The 12,005-nt window shown below is 32.8% G+C and overlaps 1 protein-coding gene and 1 non-coding gene across 2 annotated transcripts in view; both read right to left on the bottom strand.

Annotated features, from left to right (window-relative positions):
* LOC111507755 (uncharacterized) overlaps positions 1 to 12,005 on the bottom strand; it is a 734,072-nt gene that overhangs the window by 370,907 nt on the left and 351,160 nt on the right.
* On the bottom strand, positions 110 to 201 carry TRNAY-GUA (transfer RNA tyrosine (anticodon GUA)). The gene is given in 2 exon segments: positions 110 to 145; positions 165 to 201. It is a non-coding gene; the product is annotated as a tRNA-Tyr (tRNA).

The raw sequence follows: 12,005 nt of genomic DNA, 5'->3' as shown, positions 1-12,005 counted from the left end.
AAGGCATTCACTACATCCAAATTACAAATGAAAAATAAAGAAACTAGTCTTCTGATACCAATAAGCAGTTCGAAAAAGACGCGGATAAAGAACGAGAATAAAAAAAAGATCCTTCGAGCCGGATTTGAACCAGCGACCTATGGATGTCTACTTATAATTTTCCACTACAGTCCACCGCTCTACCAACTGAGCTATCGAAGGTTATGAATAACTTTTGTGATGAACATATTTAGACGGTATACAATTTTTACATCAAATTTTCAACAAATTAGGACGGTCGCTAGAACCCTATCGCTCTTAATATCATGTTCAACTCTAATCAAATGTTTGATAAGATGGAAGACAAAATATAAAATTTCGCATAAGTCTGCGATAAACAAAAAATTGTTTTCATTGAAAAAATTTAAAAGTTTTGAATTTTTCATTGAAAATTGCTGAGGTTAAGCAAACTGCTTATATCGTTATAAATACAATTTTATGCTATAGGTACATTAAATTTGCAATCATGTAATTTGCTTAATAATAATTAAGTATAAAAAGTTCTGCAAATGGAACAGATTCACGGTTTATTTTATTCTGGCAGGTTTTCGCTCTGGTTGAGCGAACCTGCCAGTTTTAGGCAAAATGTGATATATAAATAAATTATTTTTAAACTCGAATAAAAGAGAAATATACGCAAAATATGTCCTCTACCAAAACAAATTCCATATGTAAAAGTTCTGTGCTACATTTCCAACATATCTGTTCTACATTATCTTGAAGTAAATAAAAAAAAAATTAGTGACAGAATTTCTAATGATTTAAAAGAACAAACAAAATCAACTTGAAATGTGCTACACTCTCGAGTACTAATCAACTTCTTATGTGATAAATAGGTTCAACATTAGCAGCTCTCATACTGTTTCATTATTTAACCTTCTTAATCAGAAAAATAAATGAAAAATTGTCATGTTTCAGGATACATTGAGCATATACCATTTTCCAAATAAAGTACATACCTACTCCAAAGACTCTTCATGAGCAATGTTTATGAATGGTTATATTAGTGTTGTGATATATAAAGAATCAGCAAAACAATTAGATATTGTCGGTCGTCAGTGGCAATAAAGTGAGGCGATAAATTTTTCTAATAACTCTGAGAGATGTTATTCAAAGTTAATTCCCTTTCCTAAATTTCAAATTGCACCCATCCACAAAAAATAAGATCCTTGATTAGTTTCATGTGGTACCTATAGTTGGTAATTTTTCTCACCCACAGTTATCTTCGATAACCAGCAACTTATTGACTAATTCCAAACTATCACCGATATAGACTTCAGTTTTCTGCCCTTTCCCATTTCCATTAATTGACTTTGCCAGTTTTATCAAATCTTTCCATGAACTTTCTGAAGATTCGTTCATTAGGTTGCCTTCCATCAAGATATCTCTGGCGGTAAATCTCTGATATGGCCAATAAACAGTTTTTATCACTAGTTCCTAATGACAAAAATTTGTTCGAGGAAGTATACAGGGTGTTTATTAAACATGTAGCAAAAATTTAAGGGACTATACCTTGGAATATTCTGAATATATTTTTTCCTTAGCGGATTCTTCATAAGGCGCTTTGTTTCGAAGATACGGAGCGAAAAAAATTTCGACAATAACAATTTATTACTAAAAAGCACATGTAATATCTGCCACCGTTTGTAGTAATCGGAATATTGTTGATAGGTACCAATGGAATTGTTACATTTTTTATTACTTGGTAGGTCCAGTATAGTACGCTATACTTTTATTTCATCTACGTTAATAATTTCAAAATTACCAAAATTGTTATTGTCGGAAATCATTTTCGCCCCGTATTTTTCGAAAAAAAGCCCCCCATCAAAAAACATCAAAGAACAAAATATAGTTAGGACAGTCCAAAGAATAGTCCCTTAATTTTTTGCTGCATGTTTTATAAACACCCTGTATATTTCACGAGTTCCGCGTGTAAGAAGGACAAAGATGATTGTCAATTTGGATAGTAACATATTTTAACACAAATACGTTGGAGAAGTAACAAAATTGATTTGAAAATATTGGTATGTTTCTCTGGAATAAAGCCTGAAGTTCAGTGAAAAAAATATTACAATCCAAAAGGCATGTGATGTCTGATTGACCTTTTACAGAATCGAAGTTTTCAGTCCTTCAGCATGAACGAGAAACACTTATGGATAAGATCGTATTTTTGAAAAGTTGAACCTGGAAGTATCCTTCAAACATTTTTTCACTCCACATTTGTCACTTTTTTCTATATTGGTAATTAAGTACTTTCCAAAAATATTCGGGGTTTGATCAATATTTCAATATTCATCATCAATATTTTTAAATTATTTAACAAACAATGTGCAGGCTTTTTGTGAATTATTTTTTCCTCAAGTATACGCCAGCGCAAAAAACATTCAATATTCAAGGATTTCCAACGAATGAGTCGTGTGAGATTTGTGAATCGCTCGAATGGACTGAATAGCCGGACGCCGTTGCTTGGTGGTTAAATGACATACAGATTACAATAATTTTTTGGAGCAACTCTGCATTAGGAAGCCAAATAAAATTGAGGTTTGTTTACAGATTTAAATGATCTGTTTTCACATGACTATAAGAACCTAACCTAACCCTGAATTTGTTCCTTGATATCATCATGAATAAGAAATTGTATGTTTTTCATTAGTGTATGTATATGTTCTTGTGTGGTCCTCTCATTACCCAACAAATGTGGATATTACCGGAATCGTTTTCTTATTAACACCAGCTGGAAATATGTCATTGCCAAGGCTAGATCCCACATCAAACGTATTATGAGTTGAAATATAACGTTTCTCATCCTCACGTACAAGAACATAAAACTTCTCTTCCTCTAGCGTTGGCATTCGGGACAAATGCAACGAAGATGTATAATACCTACATATTTGAAATTTATCTATTTCAGATGTGAAACACACACAGAATGCCATTAAAATACTGGTATAATGACCTCGAAAGCCATATTTTTAGAAGACTATGAATAGCTGATGCCATCGAGAGTTCAAGTGCCGCATCAAACTATATAGTCTGGTTGACAAGTGTCATTTTGCAAACTTTTGGATTTTTCGAATTTTGACCGATGTGTCATTCGATTCGTAATTTCATAGTCGTATCAGGAAAGATGTGGAACAGACATTTTTCGGACTTAGGGTTTATTTTTTGCATTTGGCAATTCTGCTTTTTCGTATTCTGATTTTTAATTTTTCTGCATTTGTTTATTCAATACAAACGGTCAGCTCCCGCTAAAACCGTTGTGTACTATCGAATAGTACACAACGGATCGAACACCCGGAAAAACAACACATCATATATATGTATATTTATATATATTTCAATCACGTTCAAAAACGGATCGTATCGTGAATATAGTTGCCAGTTAGTACTCACGAAAACATAGGTAGATGTCTTTACTTTTACTCTGTTGGTAATTTTGTGTGAAAAACTGAAATGTTGATTAAATAACTTCAGGGACGGTTGTGCCGACTATCCTCAAAGTTAGCACGTGCGATAATAGGTGTGTTAATTGTGAAAGTCATATTCAGAGAACTGGAGGTCCCGTAAGAAACTTAGGGTGGCAGGGTGGAAACTTAGGGTGGCAGCATTGCATCGAGCAAGACAGCTGCGCCCCCGGACGAAACTTCTGTTCACGATGGTCAGGTGGAGTCTGTGGCCAAATGCGCTCGACTGAGAAGCAACGGTCATATAAATAAAAGAAGAAGATGAAGCTAACTTCAGGGTGTCGATTTTCGTGACGGTGTGCACGCGTATCATTTAAATTTACCCTCATCATTTTACCCTAACGTGCGAAAAGAAGTATAACTTCGAAAATTAACGTTCGTGCAATATTGTTTATAACTTTTGAAGTATTTGTTCGCGGAACTTGGCTCCAGTCATGAATTACTCTGTGTGAAATCACGAATCCAATGACACATTGATCATAATTTTCGATGTAGGCGATGTCAAAAGTTGCGAAATGTCACTTGAGAACAGGACTAATTTGATATAACGTAAACATAAATTCAACGCGTCTTACCGAACTATGTAGATGCATTCCTGGTTTATTGTTTTAGGTTGCGTTATTGAATTTGTGATTGCTGAAGGCGTCTTTTCGATATGTTTAGTGTAAATTGGTTTTGGTGATTTACTGCGAGTGGGCTGGTAGTCAGAAAAGTTGGGTGTAGTTGGGTAATGGAATTTGATTAGATTGCGAAATCGATTTGGCACTTGAAACAATGGGCTTTTGTAGCACTCTGCGGATATAGGCGTGGTGATGGATGTTTAAAAATGGACACAGATTTCAATCATACAAATTATGGTCTTATGTGTGAGTCACCGGTGAATAACATATTACATTTGAAAACTATGAAAATCAATAAATCATTCAATTAGGAAGTTTAATAGGTCAGTTTTTTTGATACGACTTTTTAGTTAAAGAAAGAGAGTATCAACTTTTGAAGGATCTATATTGATTCAACGTATCGAGAAATGAAAAGCAGTGAAGATGCTTATACATGTCATTTCTTTTTAGATGATGCCACTATTGCTACCTCGCAAACGATACGATCTACAAGGTCGGTTAAGTGGACAAAAGTTTCTCATTTTGGAAAACTAGAATATCATCTTTTCAAATCGAGAATATAAATGGGTGTTTTTGAAATAGCAGAGAAACTCTCAATAGAGTTTCATATTTGCTATAATTTGATATAAACCAATTTGCAATGTGATATTCCGTTCATTAAATTCATCATCAACATCATTTTTTGAATTACGACTTTTAGTTTTTTTATCGATTTTTGTAGCCGCTGTAATAACAAATTCAGCTTTATATTACAATGCATGTTTTTCTCATTATCACTGTTAAAATATATGTTAAAATATGTTAAAATATGTTTTTCCGTTAACCAGCTATCGCACCCCTACGAACGACAACCCTCAGAAGTCGAAACTTGTGCGAGCTAAGGATTAACGAGGTCTTACCTTTTAACGTGTGATTCCTAACACGGGTTGGACGGTAGCAAGTGAAGATCGATCGTTCAGACTAGGGCTTGAACCACCGACCAACACGGCAGTCAATTCGAGTGAGTGAACAAAGCACCCACGTCGAACCGCTTGGCTACCGACTGCCCTGACTGTATAGTCATACTATTCCCGGTCAGACCTATCTCCTATTCATTATCCTGGCATAGTCGTATTGAGAAAATCTGCAAATAGTTTGGCGATGTGACGGAGCGCCATCATATTGGAATAACTGATATTTTCTCAGAATATTCGAAGGCAAATCTTCCAGCAACTCAATAAGAGTCTCCGACAAGTTGTTCAAATATAATTTTCCCGTCAGAGATGTACATGTTTTGAACAGTTCTTCATGATTTATACAAAACCCCTGGAATACATGGGTGTTCACCTCTATTTGCAAATTTTCAAAAGATGTGTGGAGTTGATGTATTTTTCAGTGCTAACATATTGGTTTCTACTTTTTTGAGACTACACAGATATTGATGACAAAAGTAGATAAACATATGCACTGTAATCTGTATAAAATCTGTTTTTCTGTTGACCAGCTGTCGCACCCTTACGAATGACAACCCTTAGACGTCGGAACTTGTGCGAGATAAGGACTAACGAGGTCTAACCTTTTAACGTGTGATTCCTAACACGGGAAACTAGTTATACATAGCTGAATTTGTTAAAACAGTGTTTACAGAAAATCAATTGTAAAAACTGTAGGTCCATATTCAAAAGAATAAAGTTGGTGATGAAATCTAATGAACGAAACGACGCATTGCAAAGTAGTTTGTATCAGATTAAAATAAATATGGAACAGTATTGAATGTTTCTCTGCCTTTTTCTATACCATTCTGAATGGAAGCGGTAGAGACAAAAAACGAGATTCTAGTTTTTAGCGAGTATTTCAAAAACATTAGCTGATATTCTCGATCTGAAGAGAATTCTAGTTCCTCAAAATAGGACCTTTTAAGTTTCCGAGATACCACTAGTGGGATCGGCTGAAGAATGAATTGTATAGGAGAAGAGAGGTTCAATTGTTCTGGGGTGAGAAATTTGAAATTCGAAACAAACATATTTTTGTTCAAACTGAAATCAACCCAATTCAAGAATTTTGAATAAGACAATTTTTCAGATTATATGAAAACAAGTAAAATTCTCTTCTCCCTAAATTCAACATTTCGGCAAAGTTTTTGAAATATAATTTTTCACCAATTCACGCTTTTCGTATTTTTTTTTTCATTTCATTTTTTTATTTCATTTTATTTTCAGTTTTTTGCTTGATATAATTGTTATTTTTTCAGTTAACCTTTTTATTTTTGATTTTTTACAGACTCTTTCAGGGATTTCAAATCAATTTATATTATACTAGACAATGAAAGTCCGAAATAATGAAATACAGCTATCACATGTTGAATTTTAGGTTCAAAAAACTGAAATAGATTGTTTTCCGTAACATCAACTCATAAAGAAAGCTGAATTATGGAAGATTACATGAAAAAAATACAAAATAGTTATTTGAATTCAGATGAATAATTATAGTTGTATTTTATTGAAAAGAGTTTGGAGAGATATGCAACAACCTAATTATTTATCCAAATGCAAAAAATTGTATTCTTGAATCGAAATATTCTTGTTTGAGGTGAAATATCAGATGTTCCACCACTGAGGATAACAGTGTTCCATGTAAGTGACATTTTTTTATTTCATCTAGTATATTCTGTACGAATCCTGTGAATGATATCTGATTCAATTCCACAACTAATGTTTAAAATACAAACTAAATATAGAAAAGTGTTCCTATAAAAGTATTTGTTTCGAAACTATCTTTTGTTCGTGTAACTCAATGTTTATATGAGAGTAGCTGTTTCGAAATAGCTTTCCTTTGTCATATTATCATATTCATCATATTAAATAACTTTTTGATCGTTTCTATCCTTTCTTTCGAAGATTCCCACATGTTTTTGTATGAAAATGGATAAGTAGAAAGCCAAAACCTTTTCTTCCCAAAAATAAAAATTTTCTTCTGGTATATATTCTTTTGATCCAAATGAGTAGCTTTCTTACTCGATTCTTATATAACAACATCAGTTCAGATGAATATTCGAACAGTCCTATTACGATAAATGAATGATGACTGATCGTGATACATTTTAGAATGAAAATAATATTTCAGGTTTTGTTATTTGTGATGATATGCGATTTTAGTATCAAATCGAGTAGAAAATGAATCGAAATAATTGAATAAAGTGAACCACTTAAATCACAATTTGTTCGAAACAAATAAAACAGTAGGTTTGCTTCAAATCCATAGATATAATTCGCTATATATAAATGAAAAATTTGTTTGACCGAAATGAAATTTATTTAAATCAATTATGTGTACTAGTACTAAGTGAAGAAGCTCTAATTGACATTAGGGTTCCTTGGAATACAAAACGTTTTTAATAATTTGAGAGTCACAGGAAACCACATTGTTTTTCTATACACTAAATGAAGATTCGTTTTCAATTTGTGACTGAAGACTACATGGTTTTTTCATTGTCATAGTCGATATTGCAAATTACTCTTACTTCGATTCGATCTATCCCAAATTGACTGGCAATTACCATGATAATGATTCAAGAAGACGGCATGACTAATTTGATGGTTGCTGAATAGTTTTTTTATGGCGAACGATTTTTACATATTATCTTTATACTTTGAGCACTCACTGGAAAAAGATACTGTTATTATCAAGCCATATAAGTACACATATTCTGAATGGGATTCCACGCGATTCATTAAAAACGAAGGTTACTGACATAGATGTCCTTCAGAAAAAGTTGTAAGACATCATCCTACTGGGGACTTATAAAGACGCCTTCAGGAAAGTACCCTGAAATTAATTGAATAACAAGTTTTTACTCAGTTCAGTGTAGAAAAAAAGTCAGGCATTTATATTTGAAATCAAGTAAACTGGTTGAACAATTAGCATATTTTTGCAGAATTACTATCCAATAAATATCCAATAATTTATAGTGTTATAAGGTTCAGAATATTGAATGAGATTCAGAAAAAACTATGACAAGTTGATGAAATTTAAAATTATTTGTGCATTTGGAACAGAATTATTGTTATGTACGATGAAATATGATCCACAAAGATTTCAGAAAGTTAACTCTTGAAAACTCATTTCTTAGAAAGTCTGGAGCTAACTGAAGTTATTCTCAATGATAATAATATTATAGATAACAAAAACAATATATTTAAAACAGTAGCTCATAATTAACCTCGCAGATTTACATGGGACAACTAAAAATTATCGAAATCAACTGTATTTTTATTCAAAACTATCTGAGATAATGGAGAATATTTTTCGTGGTTGTATCTGTAGCAAATGCCTGATTGTTAGATACTTGTTCATTATGGAAAGTTCATTGAATACTTAGTGGAATTATATCTCCTGACGTGAAATTATTCTAGTGACAACACTTTCGCTACACCGGGACAAAAATACTATCTCTTGACACGTGTTTCGCTAATCAAGTTAACATCTTCAGATGACAAAGACTAAATCTTACAACTATTTCAATGTTTTTATATGCATTCGGACGTATAAATAACTTACGTAATGTGAGGGAGATGAAATCATACACATATTATCATAACTCATTTCGTAAATCCCCGACTTTATGAGCAGTTCTGAAAACCAAATTTTTTCCAAAATTTCAACCAATCTATCGCTGTATTTTCATTCATATGGAAGGATTTACAAATTTGTTTCCTAAGTAACTGATTGATTCATCAACTATGTTCAGATGATATTCGTTACTTTTAGCATTCAAAAAATAGCTCAATGCAAAGAGATTATTTCAAACAAATTTTCAACTCTATGGAAATTAAAATCCCCAGAGTAATAATAACACAATAAATAATCAAAACTAACAATTACTCATAAAAAACAAATATTTTCTTCGAGAACTTTTTCTAAATACTCGTGATTACAAAATTGTAAAAAAAAATTATAGAATAGACTGTTTATTTGAAAATCAATTATCAACAAATGACGTGAAAAATGTGGCGTTAATTTTTGCCCTCAAAAATTGAGAAAATTTTAATAATTATAACATCAGTGAAAACAAAGTTATAATAAATTATAATAATCAACTTGGGTTTTCTTCATTCATGATAAGATCTTGTCAAGTATACAGGGTGTTCCTTAAACACATGCTAATATTCAAGGAGGTAATTCTAAGACCCATTTTAAGGAAAAAACGTCTTATGGACGCATGTCCTAAACGCCTTAACTTTTGAGATACAGGGTGGCAAAGTTTTCAAAAATAATCAGTTTTTTAATAATAACTGAGATAATTTTGTAGACATCTTTGGCATATTTGGTACATGTGTTCCATGCCTCAAGGCGCATTTTCTGATGTACAATTTTCTTAATTTTCTCTGCCAGTGGCGTACGTACGAGTTTTGAAATGTATATTTTTGGCGAAAAAAATACTATGCCACTGCTTTATCTTGAATTAAAAATTATTTTTAAAATCTCCATACATTTTTGAGCACATTTGATTTGCTGGGTTTTCTTTGTCCGACGCATGGTTTTCGCTCAAAAAATTAAAAATCGCTTCACTTAAGGATAAATTCCTTAAAAATCTGATGCGGTATCGTGCATCGACTGAAAGCAAACTAAGAGATCAGATTTGTTGCAAAATAATTGAGGATCTAAAAGGTATTTGTTTGTTGTCAGATGCACTGTTCTCAATTAAAATTACGTCATAACGCAGCACCGCTTAATAATTTTTGAAAACATAAATTTAGTTATCCTGGAATAAATGACGTGTAGCAGAATTTATTTACTGCACCTCTTGGAAATATGGAGTTTGTCGATACGTGATTTCTATTGAAGATTAAAAGCAGAAAAAAAAGCGTACCCACAATAGCAATAAAAAACGAATTCTCTGTATGTACAAACGTCAGTAGCTAATATTGATGTTGGTTTAAAGTAAGGTGTTGCTGTTAAAAACTGTCACAGCGCGTTTTGATTGATTTTGAAGTGTTATTGAAGTTATTTTGGTAGTCCGCTGTTTTTCTGAATATCAGTAAATATGGTAAATTATACGAATGCGGAAATGTCGCAAATGCATTACGTATATGGCCTTGCCGATGGTAATGCAACAGAAGCCAGGCGCATTTATCAGGAAAGATATCCTAATCGTGCCTTACCAGATAGCCGAACCTTTTCAAATATCCATCGTCGACTTGGGGAAACTGGTAGTTTCAAGAAAGGGACTCCGGAAGGTAGACCTCGTGTAGTAAGAACTCCTGAAATTGAGGAAGCGGTGCTGCAAGAAATTGAGGAACATCCTGAGACGAGTACGAGGAAGATCGCTAGAACTCTGGATATTTGTCATCAAATTGTTTGGCGTATTTTGGTTGATTTTTTGTTATACCCATACCATATTTCAAGTGGTATCTACAAAGTATTGCACTAAATCCGCAGTTTGAGACACAAATTTTGTTCTCGGAATGCCATTCAAAATTTCCATAACAATCATGTGTGGGCTGAAGAAAATCCCCATGCATTAACCGAAACCCATTTCCAACACCAATTTTCGGTTAATGTATGGGCAGGAATTATTGATCGTTGGATAGGTCGCGGAGGACATCAGCAATGGCCAGCAAGATCCCCCGATCTCAACAGTTTAGATTTTTTTTATGGGGTCACCTTAAAACTTTTGTGTATAAAACTCCCGTTAATACTTTAGAAGATTTAAGAGAGCGAATAGTTGCCTCGTGTGAAACTATACGAAATACGCCGGGAATATTTGAAGGGGTGCGTAATTCCATGCGTAGAAGGGCGGAAGCATGCATACTAAATGCAGGTGGCCACTTCCAACAATTTTTATAATCAGTTTTGGTATTTTTACTAATTAACAAATTTGTGCTATTCGTTTAGACTTACTGTCACAAAATAAAATAAAACTTGTTTTTGTGAAAAATTTATTTTTCTGCAGATTATGTTTTCAAATATTATTAAGGAATTGGTAATGCGTTATGAAGCAATTTTCAGATTCTCATTCATTTTAGAATCGATCTAATTTCTTAATTTGCTTTCTGTCGATTTTTATTTTTTTGAGTGAAAATCATGCGTCGGACAAAGAAATACCCAGAGATCAAATTTTCTCAAAAATAAATGGGGATTTTAAAAATGATTTTATTTTGAAAAGAAAGCATTGGCGTAGTACTTTTTCTCCAAAAATATTCAATGCGAAACCCGTAGGGATGCCACTGTTTGATAAAATACAAATTTGTGTACATCAGAAAATGCGCCTTGAGGCATGGAACATATGTACCTAATATGCCAAAGATGTCTACAATATTATCTCAGTTATTATTAAAAAACTGATAATTTTTGAAAACTTTGCCACCCTGTATCTCAAAAGTTAAGGCGTTTAGGACATACGTCCATAGGAAGTTTTTTTGGGTCTAAGAATTACTTCCTTAAATATTAGCATGTGTTCAAGGAACACCCTGTACCTATATATAAGAAATGTTTAGACCTTTTATTCAAACTTTCATGTCGCCATTGTGGAAACATAGTGTGGAAAAAATTGAAAAATCGAAATGATTGTTTTTTTCCAACGAGATGTGATTCATTCAAATTTCAAAACTGATATAAAATACTATAAAGAATATTTAATGTTTCTTCATCGGCCATGCGTCTATGCCATGCAATAACTAAAGGGAGCGCGTAGACCTATTTAGACGTACATAGATTAGCGACAGTTGGGAGATTTTCATTATAAATTTCTTCCTCTTTCAGAATCTTTCATTTTCATTTTTCAAAAATCGATAGTTTGTGAGTTATCGATTTTACCTCAATTTGTTAAGACAACTTCAGTTCTTGTGTACTGTGAAATCGACCTATTACATTTTTTTCTATACATCATTCTGGAACCAATAAT

This window comes from Leptinotarsa decemlineata, unplaced genomic scaffold, assembly GCF_025532065.1.
Source record: "Leptinotarsa decemlineata unplaced genomic scaffold, Ldec_3_MD MMD2_tig00026328_RagTag_RagTag, whole genome shotgun sequence".
NCBI classification, from domain to species: Eukaryota; Metazoa; Arthropoda; class Insecta; order Coleoptera; family Chrysomelidae; genus Leptinotarsa; species Leptinotarsa decemlineata.
The sequence above is the reverse complement of the archived record's forward strand: the minus strand, read 5'-3'. Positions and strand labels throughout refer to the sequence as shown.